At 39.7% G+C, this 12,625-nt stretch overlaps 1 protein-coding gene across 1 annotated transcript in view; it reads right to left on the bottom strand.

Moving 5' to 3' along the window:
- Positions 1–12,625, bottom strand: part of fbxw7 (F-box and WD repeat domain containing 7) — a 126,426-nt gene that overhangs the window by 111,892 nt on the left and 1,909 nt on the right. The window contains exon 2 of the mRNA XM_067584989.1: positions 1,248–1,398. The gene's annotated coding sequence lies outside the window, so the exon portion shown is untranslated. The remainder of the gene's footprint in view (positions 1–1,247; positions 1,399–12,625) is intronic.

Below are 12,625 nucleotides of genomic sequence, written 5' to 3' on the forward strand. Positions count from 1 at the left end.
GTCCCAAATATCTTGATAGTAGAGGTGTAACGGCACACAAAATTCACGGTTCTGTATATACCTTGATTTTGAGGTCCTGGTTTGGTAAGACACTGATTGGTCAAAACCACCGGTGGTTCAGACACAAGCGCATAACTTTAAGCCTGACAAGATTCTCGTGTGATCTCGCGAATATAGCTGCCTCACAAGGTAAGTTGCAACTATTAATGAAACAGTTTAGTTGTGCTGGAGTGGAAAAGAAAAACAACTTTTCTGTTTCTTGCAAGGAGTCAGGCCACCTGCTGACGGCTGTTTTATGCTGATTTATGGTCACTCAGAACCGGTTCTTACAACATGTTGTCCGACCACGTTGGAAATTAAATGTGTTTATAGTTGTTCTGTGAACGGCTTTACTCAAAGGCAGAGTGAAAAACCGACCATCACAGAGAAAGGAGGGGGACGGGGAGACGTGATTTTGTTTAAATACGGAGATAACTGCACATATTTTAATAACAGTGTTGTACTCAGTCAATGTCATGGGAGGATCGTCCAGCTCTGGTCTTTTGTTTGTCACTCTGACGGCAGTGACGCTACATGAGCATGAGTAACGTAGCCAGCTAGCATACAATGCGCCCTAGAAGTATCGTTCTGCATGTCGGAGTGAGTGCATTATTAAACTATTTTGACAGCAATTGTTTGGGTCATGGAGCAAACCAAACCGAGGAAAGTTGCGTACTGAACCGAATGTCCTCTACCGAACGGTTCGGGACGAATACACGTACCATTATACCCCTACTGTATAGATATTGTTAATGATATTTGCTAGTATTCACCACATGTGAAAAGAAATTTGAACACTTGTGCATCCCATTCAACAAACTTCTCTCATGCTGTAAAAGGTTTGGGCCTTTAAATAGGTAATACAGATCAGGTGTTAAAGTCCTGACCAGGGTATCTCCTTTTTTCACAGAAATAATCTTAAGACTCCACCTATGTGAAAAGAGTACAATAATAGGCCATAAAACTCCTAACAAAATACCAGCAAGTAACTCCTTTTCATCTTGTCCAGTTCCCCAACTGCATACAAATGTTGCAAGGGGACGATGTAATTCAAGTGTACATTCAAGCCTGGGGCTCTCTAGAACAATGGAAATTGTGGTCAGAGAGGTGCTGACGAACAGAAAATCCACTAGAAACATCACTGAAGAAAAAAAAAAAAAAAAAGAGAAGTAGAAACGGTTTCCTACAAGACAAAGAAGGGGCCAAACCTGTCAGTTGAGGGACTGCGTAGGGGCTCTGGAAAGACCTTGCTGGTGCTTGAGGGTACAGCGTGTTATCTGCAGCGCCGCAGACCTTCCCCTTTGAAGTGTTGCTGAGACACCAACTGAGCCAGGGGCAATGAGGGTGGAAGGTGGGAGGCTGGAGAAAAAGCAGAGAAAGCAACAAAGGTGTGAAACAACTGTGAGGTACAAAAGATACAGAGAGGGTAGAGAAGTAAACAAAACATACATGCATGTTAACTTTTTTCCCTCGTAATGTCAAAAAAATGTACCTCAGACACCGTTTACAGAGATTGTGGTTCGACTGGAGCTTAAACCTTGAGATCACACAAAACCTATGTGTGCTCCATGTTTATGTCTTGTTTAGGGAGGCCATCTTTCCTTTTAGGGGAGTAATGAAGAAAGCATATGGTGGCCATGTGTTGGAGGACGACTGGCTGCATAGGTGGAGGCGGGCAGTACTAGGGACATAATCGGATGGCAAAAGTGAGGAAAGTGAATCGACAGACTGTTTTGCTTGCTCACTCTGTTCACTGCAACTCTCCCCTCAAGGATTATCCTTGCTAATAGACTTAAAGGCACTTTAACTGAGCTGCCAGCTGTCTGCGTCCCTGGCGGAAAGCCACCCAGGTCAGGTCTGAGGGAGGATATCCTACCATGACAATGCAACACATTCCTATAGTGCCTTAAATTCTTCATCACACTAACATAATCTACTGCTACTCTTAGACATACTTACTACTGAACTTAATGTAAACAAAGACAGGGCAAAATATAATGTAACATTTAAAATGTATATAGGGATCAGGTATCAAAACAGTCTTCATTCAGAGCTGGAAAAAATCTGCTTAAAGCTGTCAACTTCTAATCAGTTCACACACGATATCTTTTAGAGCTACAGTAAGTGTGACCAGAGCAGTACCAACAGACACGCTACCCGCTTCAATTTTGATAAACAGATAAACAGTAAATAATTCATCCAGAAGGAGGAGAATGTGGGCCAGCGAACTGTGATCTACATTATTTCAAACAGAAATTTCTAGCATGTTTTTGTGTTGTACTACAGAAAAAGTTACACACATTTCAGCTAATAAAATGTATTAAATCCCCAAAACAGATAAATAACAAATGTTTTAGACTTAACTGCCACACATGCTAGGTTGGGTTGGTTAAACATAGATATTAGCAGGGAAAATTTCTACATTACAGTGCACATATATGAGAGAATATATAATGATTTTTTTTCCCAAAACACTGAAATCACACTTTTAATCCCAATTTCTGGTCGGAGAGAATTTGGAAACAGTATGAAGGGCAGATAGTGAAGAGTGTGCCGAGTTCTGCCAACTGTAAACACCCGTGAAGCAGGGATGACACAAGGACAGGAAGCTGCTGTGACTTTGGATTTTTTTGGTGATTTAACTGAATTCGGAGATAAATAATTAGATCACTGGTTCTGTTCTGGTTCACGGGAGACTTCGAGATGTCTTTTCATGGACCAATTTAGACTTGTAACAAATGCAAAAGTGGACACATTAACAAGCTCACTGTGGATATAAACCATCATTATGTGTGCTATTTCTAGGCTGCTACTCATTTACCTCCATCCTCTAAATTAGCAGGTTTATCCATTCTGATTCCTTTCAGCTGATGAAATGACAGCTAATTATATATCTGTTGCTGTTCAATACTTGACACTGAAGTGGCAGGAACGGCTGCTATAATATCTGAATAATCAAGTGATTGTGATTGTAGAAGCCGAGTGCTCTTTGTTTTGTGTGACTACGATTCTTGTCATGATTCCATACTTCAAATAAATGCAAATAATCCTCAAGTGGCCAATATTTATACCATGTAATCAGTGGGTCGTAACCTATGTTACGGTGTGGCTTGTTGTTTCAGGACTAGAAAGGATGAGAGCCAACAGTAATTGTGAGGAGCTGCACCGAGTTCCTGAACAGGAAATTTGTCTGAAGATAACTGAAAGCATTCATGTCCAACAGTATTTGGTAAAATATGTGAAGACGACCAGTAGTCCAAAAGGTCTAAATAAGAGTTTTGAATCAACTTCGCCATGCAATGAAACTACCCTGTGAGAGTTTATATTGACTGTGTTGAACAAATACTGGGAGAGAAGTTAGGCTACACTGTGGGCTTGTTGTTTAAGGTACTAGTCAGACAATGAAATACATTTCAGGAAGTAGAGTTGGAGCTACAGATTAATGTATTTAAATGCTTATCAGATACCAAAACCCTGCACGGCGGTTTGTAACACTCACAGAGAGGATTTTACAACTTTGAAAAGTTGTAACAGCGGCAATCTTTCATTGTGACAATTGCAAATATGTCACAAAGTAATCCACCAGGAATGTGCGCTTACATGTGATTGGTCAACGCAGCACCTTGCCCGATGAAGTCACGTTGCAATATAGCAAAAGTTCAGCCATATTCAACTGCGTCAATGCACTGCCCCAATTTAAATGAATGAGAGGGCTGCGTTTTTTCATGTAAAGCTAATGTCGGTCTGAATGCCGCCTGAATACTTCGCTCAGATTTATCAGTCTAAGGCAATCCATGGCAGATGAACAAGGCACTCTAGAGTTGGTGTCATTTTAACACTAAACTTAAAACCCGCAGTAACACAACTGCAACAATCTTACAACAACACTGCAGAAAAACCACAAAGTGAAAAAAAAGCACCATCAACCAGAGAGAGATCCAGATTTAGTGAACCTGTAAAGATTAGCTTATGAGAGGTCTGACAGGTTCCTCTTGGACCACGAGACAGTGGGAGACCTCTGACCAGGCGTGTAAGAGAAGCCTCCATTCACAAAGAGAGCCGTTTCCATGCCAACAGGACCTCTGCTGGGAGAGGCCTCCTTTCAAACGGTTTTCCTCCTGCACCTCTGCTGCAGTCTCAGAGAAGGACTGGTGGGTATTTTAGAAGGAATGAGTGGTGGGTGGCAGTGCAGAGAGATGCAATTGTGTTAAAGGCAAGATGGGAAAGGTCTGAGCTAAAAGCCCCAGAGTCTTTGCAGTCTCTGATAGGAAATCACGCCAAAGCTAGAGATGGCTCTGTGTGCTGGGAACTCACTTTATTTCCCTTACAGTTGACACGGTGACGCAGGAAAAACTGTTTGCTATCAGTTTGAACAAATCAGGGCTGCAAATAACAGTTATTTCATACAGAACAACTGAGCAATTAATGGAGAAGTTATCAAAACCATCATTATGACTTTCTAAACAGTGTAATTTCAGTCACATATTAAATGTTCAATTAATAGTTAATACCAGCAAATATTTGGCATTTATGCTCTTAAAAAAAATGACTAAAACAATTAGTTGATTATTAAAAAAGTTTCTGTCAATTGACTAATTGAGTAATCGTTGCAGCTCTAGTGTAAGAGCAAAGCCTGAACCTTGTAAACCACGAATGTAACATTGAAAGTTCAGTAAGAGCAACAGTTTGTCGGAAAATAAATGCTACAGCTCCTCAAAAACTGAGCACAGTTCCTGAGTTTTTAAATGTGCTTTCAATGACGCACATCTGAAACGTTGGAGAACGAGGCAGACTCTAGATCTTACGGGTTCTTACAAGTTCAGCTATGGGAAACAAGTCCACTCAAAGCTCCAGGTTAGGGGTCATCAAGTTCCCGTAGCGGAAAACACTTAATACTGAGTTGGAGAAAACTGTGGGACAAAGCAAGATTCTCCTCCATTCTCCTCTCTATAGTTAAAGGTTTTCTTTGAGAGACAACAAGATCGTCTGCAACAGCATAATTCTGGACTAATTTTGGAATACTGTCTTAAACTACCGCTTCCTCTTGTCCCTGCACTGTATCACACAGTATTCACATTATAGCCCACATCAAAGCAATAAGCCTGGGAGATTCCTCCCTGTGTTCATTAACCAACTCGGAGCAACATGGCACAGCACTGAATTATTAACATGCTCCTTGTGCCTCACAGATACAGAGCAGAGGGCCATTCACAACTGCAGAACACACCCACGCTCTGCTGTAGTTGCTTGTAAATCTCCAGCAAACCCTCAAGAGTGAATTCAAACTCATTAAGAAGGGATATTAAGAAAGTACAGAAAAGAAGACGCCATCACATGATCGATGATGGCCTAAGAGGTGGATAAATTGGACGATGAAAGCATTTAATATCAAAAAAAAAAAATCTAATTTTAAACATAGAGGTTAAATCTTTCAGTTAGTGTAAGAGAGTATGTCTATAAGAGAAAAAGAGAAATACGAGAGAACAGAGAGAGGTTGCAGGGACATTATGAAAGAAATTAATGTTTGAAGGCGTGAGGAGACACAATTAATCCAGAAAATAAGTGTTATTTGCAGCCCTTCCTTGGGCTGTACTACAACATTGCTAACTTTTACTATGACATTAACAACCTTACATAAATGCTTCAGTGAAGATGTTTACGCAGGATGAATGCAACAGAATATCATCTGATTAATTGCCAACAATTCAAACTCAAACCCAGGATTTCTCTTAAGACACTACAATGGTGGCTACCTTTATAAAATTGCCACTAAAAGCTAAGTTATAGCTTACTAGCCAGACCAGCATTACTCACATTCAAAGTTATAACTATTTATCACATTCCTATATTTACAGAAAAAGAACTAAGTTTGCTTTTTAGTATCAATAACAAACCGTAGGCAAATCCCAATCCCCAGGCTGTGGACCGGTACGAGGTCATGGGAATTTTTGCTTCCGGGCCGTATTAAACAATATGATTCAAGCTGAATTTAGCCGTTTTGTTGTAATTGCCTTGAACTGAATCTTTCCTCGTCACTCGCTCTCACGCCCACAACAACAACATACTGATTTTGAACTCAAGTAGGTCGTCAGTCAGTCAGTCAACAACCACTTGGCTACTCAATCTGCTTGTGTTTTGTTCCCGATGCTGCTGTAACTAGCTATTTAAGACGAGTCAAAAACACACACAAAAAAAAAAAGAGAGTTCGAGAGCACTTTAGAGTTTCTTCGAGGAGGTAGGCCAGATAAAAGGCATACTTAAAGCCTAATATTTCTTTAGGTTATGTCCTGCCACCCTTGATGTTGTTTGTCGATCGTTGCCCCAAAGTTCAACGTGATGTTTCTCTTAAACAGAGCTCCTCAGATTTCCTGGAGATGGGAGATCTCTTTCTTCGAGGTGACTTACAGCACCTCCACACAGAAAAGCCCTTTAATTTCCTCTTTGCTTGATCTCACTTTCTCTCAAGTGCCTCTTTCCACACACACACACACACACACACACAAAGCTGACGGCAGGCTGGACTTTAAGTAGAGCCTGCTCCTCTAATCTTTTTGCTTCTCCTCCTCATGCTTGCAAGCACTGTTTTATTTCCATCTCCGTTTCCCCGTCTACTAACACATCTAAATACATCCCAACACGTCTTTCCTCCACTTGCTCGCTGCTGTTCTCTTTCCTGTTTCTCCCTTCCGCTCTCATCTAGACTTTTCCATCTTTCCTTAACAACAACAACAGGTTTATCAGAATTGTTTTAAATGAGCTGAAAGAAAGTGGTGCATGTTTGCCAACAAGACTTACTCTCAAGTAACACGCCTCCCACTTTGAGCGTATCCTTTGCTTTCATATCTGCATACTTGTACCTCTTGAAAACCTGTTGTTCTGCAGGAAGATGCCCTCAATCCCATCTCTCCTCTCTGGACTCTTGATGCTTTCCAACTATGATCATCAATTCCTCACTTCCCTCAAACCAGCTGATGTCAAGATCCACTCACTCTTTTTTTTTTTTTCCTGTTCCACTTCTGACCAAATGTCCCAGTATGTTTCACTAAACAGCGTTCTGGGTCCCAAAAAAAGACCTGGAAGACTGCCCGTTCTAATCAGACTGCACTCACTGCGTTACTAAAGCACTCCGCTCCAACACAGAAGCTTCTCTCTTTAGTCCTCATCTTTCTAGTGCTCCGCTGCATCCAACCCCATCAACCAGATGGTCCTTGCCATCCTCGTTGACCTGGGTTAGCCCCGATGTACTGCCATGGCTTGCTATGTTATTATGCAGTGTGTTTACATGACAACTACTCTAAATACAAAGATTAAGGTATTAATTTGGATTAAAACATGTGCATGGGGGCGCACCAATGGAAAATGAGTATATTTATTACCCTCCGCTGCAGTGTCAGACTGAGGGTCTGATTCCCAGTAGCTGTTCCTCTGGTTTGGTTTGGTGTTCCAGCTGCACCAGCAACTCGTTCGTTGAGGCGCCTACAGGGGCAGGATTTGGGGTGATGGCATGAACCTTGTTTACAAGCTCCATGTGTCACCGAGGATCACATTTTGGGTCGAGGGGGGGACCTTTGTTGTATGTTTCTCCATCTTTCTTGTTTGTCTATACTAGCTATGGTCAGTAAAAGCTAAAATGTACACAAAAACTGCAACTAATTATTATTTATCCATATTGATTCATCTGATGATTATATTCTTGATTAATTGTTTGGTTACAATTTCCCAGAGCCAAATGTAAACATCTTATTTTGTCTGACCAAAACCAAAGATATTCAGTTTATTATCATGTATGACAAAGAAAAAGCATTAAATCATTACATTTGAGTAGTTAATCCATTATCAAAATAGTTGCTTTTCTGTCAATCAATTAAAGGATCACAGTAGAAAACAACCTTAAAATCAGGAGAAACCAGAGGAAATAAAGCAAAAATGTTTACATGGTTGCAGTTTCCCCATTTTCCCAATAACACAAGATTACATGATTGGTTTCATAACTGGGTTAACGTTCAGAGGGATATGTGGTTGCCAACAGGAAATATCTCGTCAGCACAGCCTCACAAAATAAGTTAAATAAGTCCTGATCAGCATAAAGTTGTCTTGCTTAAACATACAAGAGTAAATATGATGATACTGATTATAAAATATTCACGTAAGAACATACTCGTCTCGAAGAATATATGCCACCTTCTTGAAACACTGCCCACTATATACAGCCTTAATACTCAATCCCTCTTCATGTTTTGTCAATACGAGCTTCAAAGCCAGGAAATCTCACTGTCCATATGAGAATGGTTTTAGGAAAGCCCTGGGGTCAGTAACACAGCAACAGTCAGAGGAGTGTGGGAATGTGAAGCTTTCTGCAAACAAAGTCTAGGATACCCCTCATCTCTCAGTCTCTGAGGCCCTGTAGCAATGATCACAGCCACAAAATAGTATTAAATCACAAGGATCCATGTGAATTCAAAGTATGCCGTTCCTGTCTCAATACTGACCACTTATCTTTATAATCTGTCACTTACATTCTCTCACTTCTCCAATTCACACTGCCTCAGGCATACTCATACAGTATGTCACATACAGTGCGTCACATACAACTCTACACATTCAACTGTTGGCTAGTAAGAAGTCGAGTAAATGCTTGTGTTGTACTTGTAAAAGGGATGTTTTACTGGGCATTTTGTCTCTAAAAGACAGTTGACAGAGTTTGGGTGACAATGAGAAAACACAATAAAGTTGTGGAAGATTAAGTGAGTTCTGCAAATGTGGGGAAAGAAACACTAGTTTAGTTTGTAGATAGTAGAACCGTGATGATTAATCGATTAGCCAATCGACAGAATATTAATCACCAACTATTTTAATAACTGTTTAGTCGTTTTGAGTCATTTTCTGACATTTTATGGACCAAATGACTAAATCAGAAAAACAGAAATCAACAGATTAATCAATAATAAAAAACATTCTCTTCTGATTTTAAATCCAGCACCTGCTTAAAACCAAGACAAGTCCAACACTAGTTTAGAAGAAATGTTGAACAGTAACACGTTCAATACAAGAAACAAATAAATGGACATTGATCTTCACAAATACTGTTTCTACTGTTCACCTGTTTCACTCTCTCTGCTCTCTGAAAGCTTCATTAAGGATCAGTCGCCCATTTATTAATGACTGATGAGGTATTTATGAGTGAAAAACACATTTGTGGTTCAGAAGCTTGGAATAGAGATAACAGAAAGTTTAAAATTGTGTTTATAATATTGGAAACAACAACAAATCTGACCAAAATTTGGCCATAATGTTTACAATTGATGAGTGATTGATTCAGTTTCTTCTCTTACAAAAGTACTGTTAACAAAAACATTAGATGCTTTCAGGAGTAAACTTTTAAAATCAGTTTTTTCTTCACACTTCCCAAAACTAAGTTATTCCCAAAGTTATTGTAACTTAAAAACGCTACTCATGAGCAGTCACTATAATCAGCACTATGAGCCACTTTTCAAATGAACCATCGATACATTACTGCTTGAGCTAAAGGCAAAACTGAACCGGCTGAACTGCAGAAAACAAAGTGTTTCTATTCTGTTGGCTTTAAATCAAATACAGACTAAATTCCAGTGACTGTGACTAACACGTTGTCCTCAATGGATCTTTTCTACAAGTTCTGCTATTGGCATGCACACATACAGTATATGGCACTTTCTTAGAGACAAAGTTAAGAGTCTTTATTCATCCCATTTGATACCCAGCAATAACAATAACAATACTGATACATTAATAGTGCTGAATAGCCCAAACCGTTCTTATCATAACACAAGCATGTTGGGTTTTCAGAGCTGAAAAGAACCACAATCCCAAACTTAAGCAATCCAGAAACCTGTAAATGTTACAGGCTGTCCCGACCATTTAATCTGTTACACAAATGCCAACCAAAGCGCCCTCTTTTTTTAACAGTATGATGCCAGTATTTACACTAAAATAACAAAATAATAATAACCTCCAGTACAATGTTATGTAATCTGCAATCCAATACAACAACACTGACATAAATGCTAGCTTTATGAAGCTTCTTGTGTTTGCGGTTTTGTCAATATTGTGTCACAAAAGCATTGATTAAACTCTATAGTCATTCTGGAGCCTGTTTGTGTTAAATATTGTTTTAAACTGCATTATATGGAAAGTTGTTTTTTAAATTCTCTATGCAGAAAAGCCTTATTAAAGTGGTTGAAGATTTAATTTGACAAGTAAATAGTGAAGTATCTGTCTATTGACTGTGTGTAAACAGTTGGATTCTGTGGTAAGGCTTTGCGCATTACATGGATCTTGTGCATAAAAGAAAAGCCCCTCTGCAGTTTCACTCTTGTAATCCAAGTGATATAAAATGTTTCTACAAGTTCTCACCCCGAGGATGTTGTGTACAAGGCATAAATCTTAGTTGACACAGTGCTTAAGAGACACTGCCCCATACAAATACAACTGACATAAAAAGGCATGACTTGTTACCTTTTCCTTTCCCTCTTCTCTTATCACACAGCTTTCATACTGAACATAAAGACAACGACGGTAAGCTCTTCCATTCACGGCACATCTTTTATTCCTGCTGCTTCTGAGAGACTTAAAAGGACAAGTTCAGTGTCACTGAAGTTTTGTTAAGAGATACAAAAGCTCAAACATCGTTAACTTCCTCACAATTCTATCACGTTTTTTTTTTTTTTATTGAGTTCAGCTATTTTGTTCTGCTGAACTTCCAACTTCTCAACTTGCTGCAAAACCACCTAACCTCTTATTTTGGAGATTTGGTAGCGTCAAAATAGCAGCCACTGACAGGAAGTTAAAAACTGGAAGCTAACAACTGGGAAACAGACAGAGGAAGCTTCTCATCATGGTAAGCTACACATTTTTAATTTTTTTTTTTTAAAGTTTCTGCACACTTGAATATGTGACAGATGCTTTACAAGGAAGCAGAGCTTGAATAAAAATGAGACAAACTCCGTCTCACTTACAGCTAGAACTCTTGTTAGTTTGCAATATTTCGGTCTGTCCAACCTTCATCAGGTATAAGATGAAACTTGATGATGATGATACACCTGATGAAGATCGGACAGACTCAAACTTTGTTAACTAGTAACTATTCCAGCAGTGAGCGAGAACTTGTGCGGGTGTTTTTCCTCATTTTTATTCAATCTTGCACCTTTTACCAGATTGTTCCTGTCAAATGGAAAACCAGTTGCAGTGTTGCACCCACATCACAGGTTCTGATCACAGCTGCTCACTTTACCACACAGCACAGATAAACAAAGGGCCAGTAAATTAGACACTGCAGGGGCATGGAAAATATTGCAATTTTTTTTCACCCAAAACACAACACACTCCATCCACAAAAATTAAGCTTTTAATGCAAAGCAGATTACAGTGATCTCAACTCCGGCGTAAACATTAACATACTTCAGATTTTCAAGACATGATTCAAAGACTGTTCTTAACAACAGACTCACTTCTCATCTGCTGAGGACTCAGAGTTATTGGGAGTGTTTTCCTGTAAGTTTCCTGGTCATTATCATGTTTTCAAGGCTCATGTCAACCCCATACATGGATGAGCTCACTCGCTCACTTGCTTTTGGACCACGTCAGTCTTTGCCGTCTCACTGGGGACAGATTGAGACCTGAGAGGTGAAGTGAATGTGGTTAACTAGCAGGTAGGGTGGAGAAGCAGTAGTCCTCTCCTGGAGAGGAAATAAAAGAACCCTGTTCAAACAGACACAGTGACGTAGGTTAAACCTGTGTTGGCTGTGCATCCTAATCTGTCAACATGTGTCAACTGACCTGACTCCACAATGAACTGAACTTGAGTTGAACAGTACTTTTGTGAACTATTAGGGTTGGTAATTTTTTTCAATGTTAGTGACATTTAACTGACTTCTGAACTGGACCACAACAGACAGGAGAAAGACGCCATATAAGAGAAAATAAGGGTGTGGATTGAAGTGAAACTGACACTTTATTCGGTATTTATGTAACGTAACTGTATTTTTTTTTGTGGTAATGTGTGATGAACAGCTGCAAACTTGAGTCTGTGTGAAAACATGCCGACGGCTTTGTCTAACCTTAGACATGAAAGAACGGGGTCAAACTCAGGTTGAGAGGGAGTGTGTTGAAGTAGTGTTGCGGTAATGTGTGGCTCATGAAAACATAATACTCAGGTATCAGGAACCTTAGAAAAGACTTAATCCAAGTTCGGAAAAACACAGATATGCTTCCTGGTGAAGTGCTGCATGTAAATATAAACCTTATCCAAGACAGAGATTACTTTCTGTCATGTGTGCAGGTGCATCTTCAACTAATGTTACATTGTAATTAGTCTGTAAAACAAAACAAAAAGGTCTGACAGCTGAAATGCACACGATAAATTGTTTTGATCTTCCCTTACAGATGATTACACAGAGAAGCTAAATCCTACAGAGTCAAAAATGTAACAGAGTCCAAGCAGCCAGATGCCAAACTGGGCTCACCCTCTGATGTTGAGGTAACTCAGTCGGTACAGAAATTAGATATTTGCAAGATGTCTATGAGTCAAAGACATGTGTGCACCAGAACA

The sequence above is a fragment of the Thunnus thynnus genome, chromosome 3 (genome assembly GCF_963924715.1).
Source record: "Thunnus thynnus chromosome 3, fThuThy2.1, whole genome shotgun sequence".
NCBI classification, from domain to species: Eukaryota; Metazoa; Chordata; class Actinopteri; order Scombriformes; family Scombridae; genus Thunnus; species Thunnus thynnus.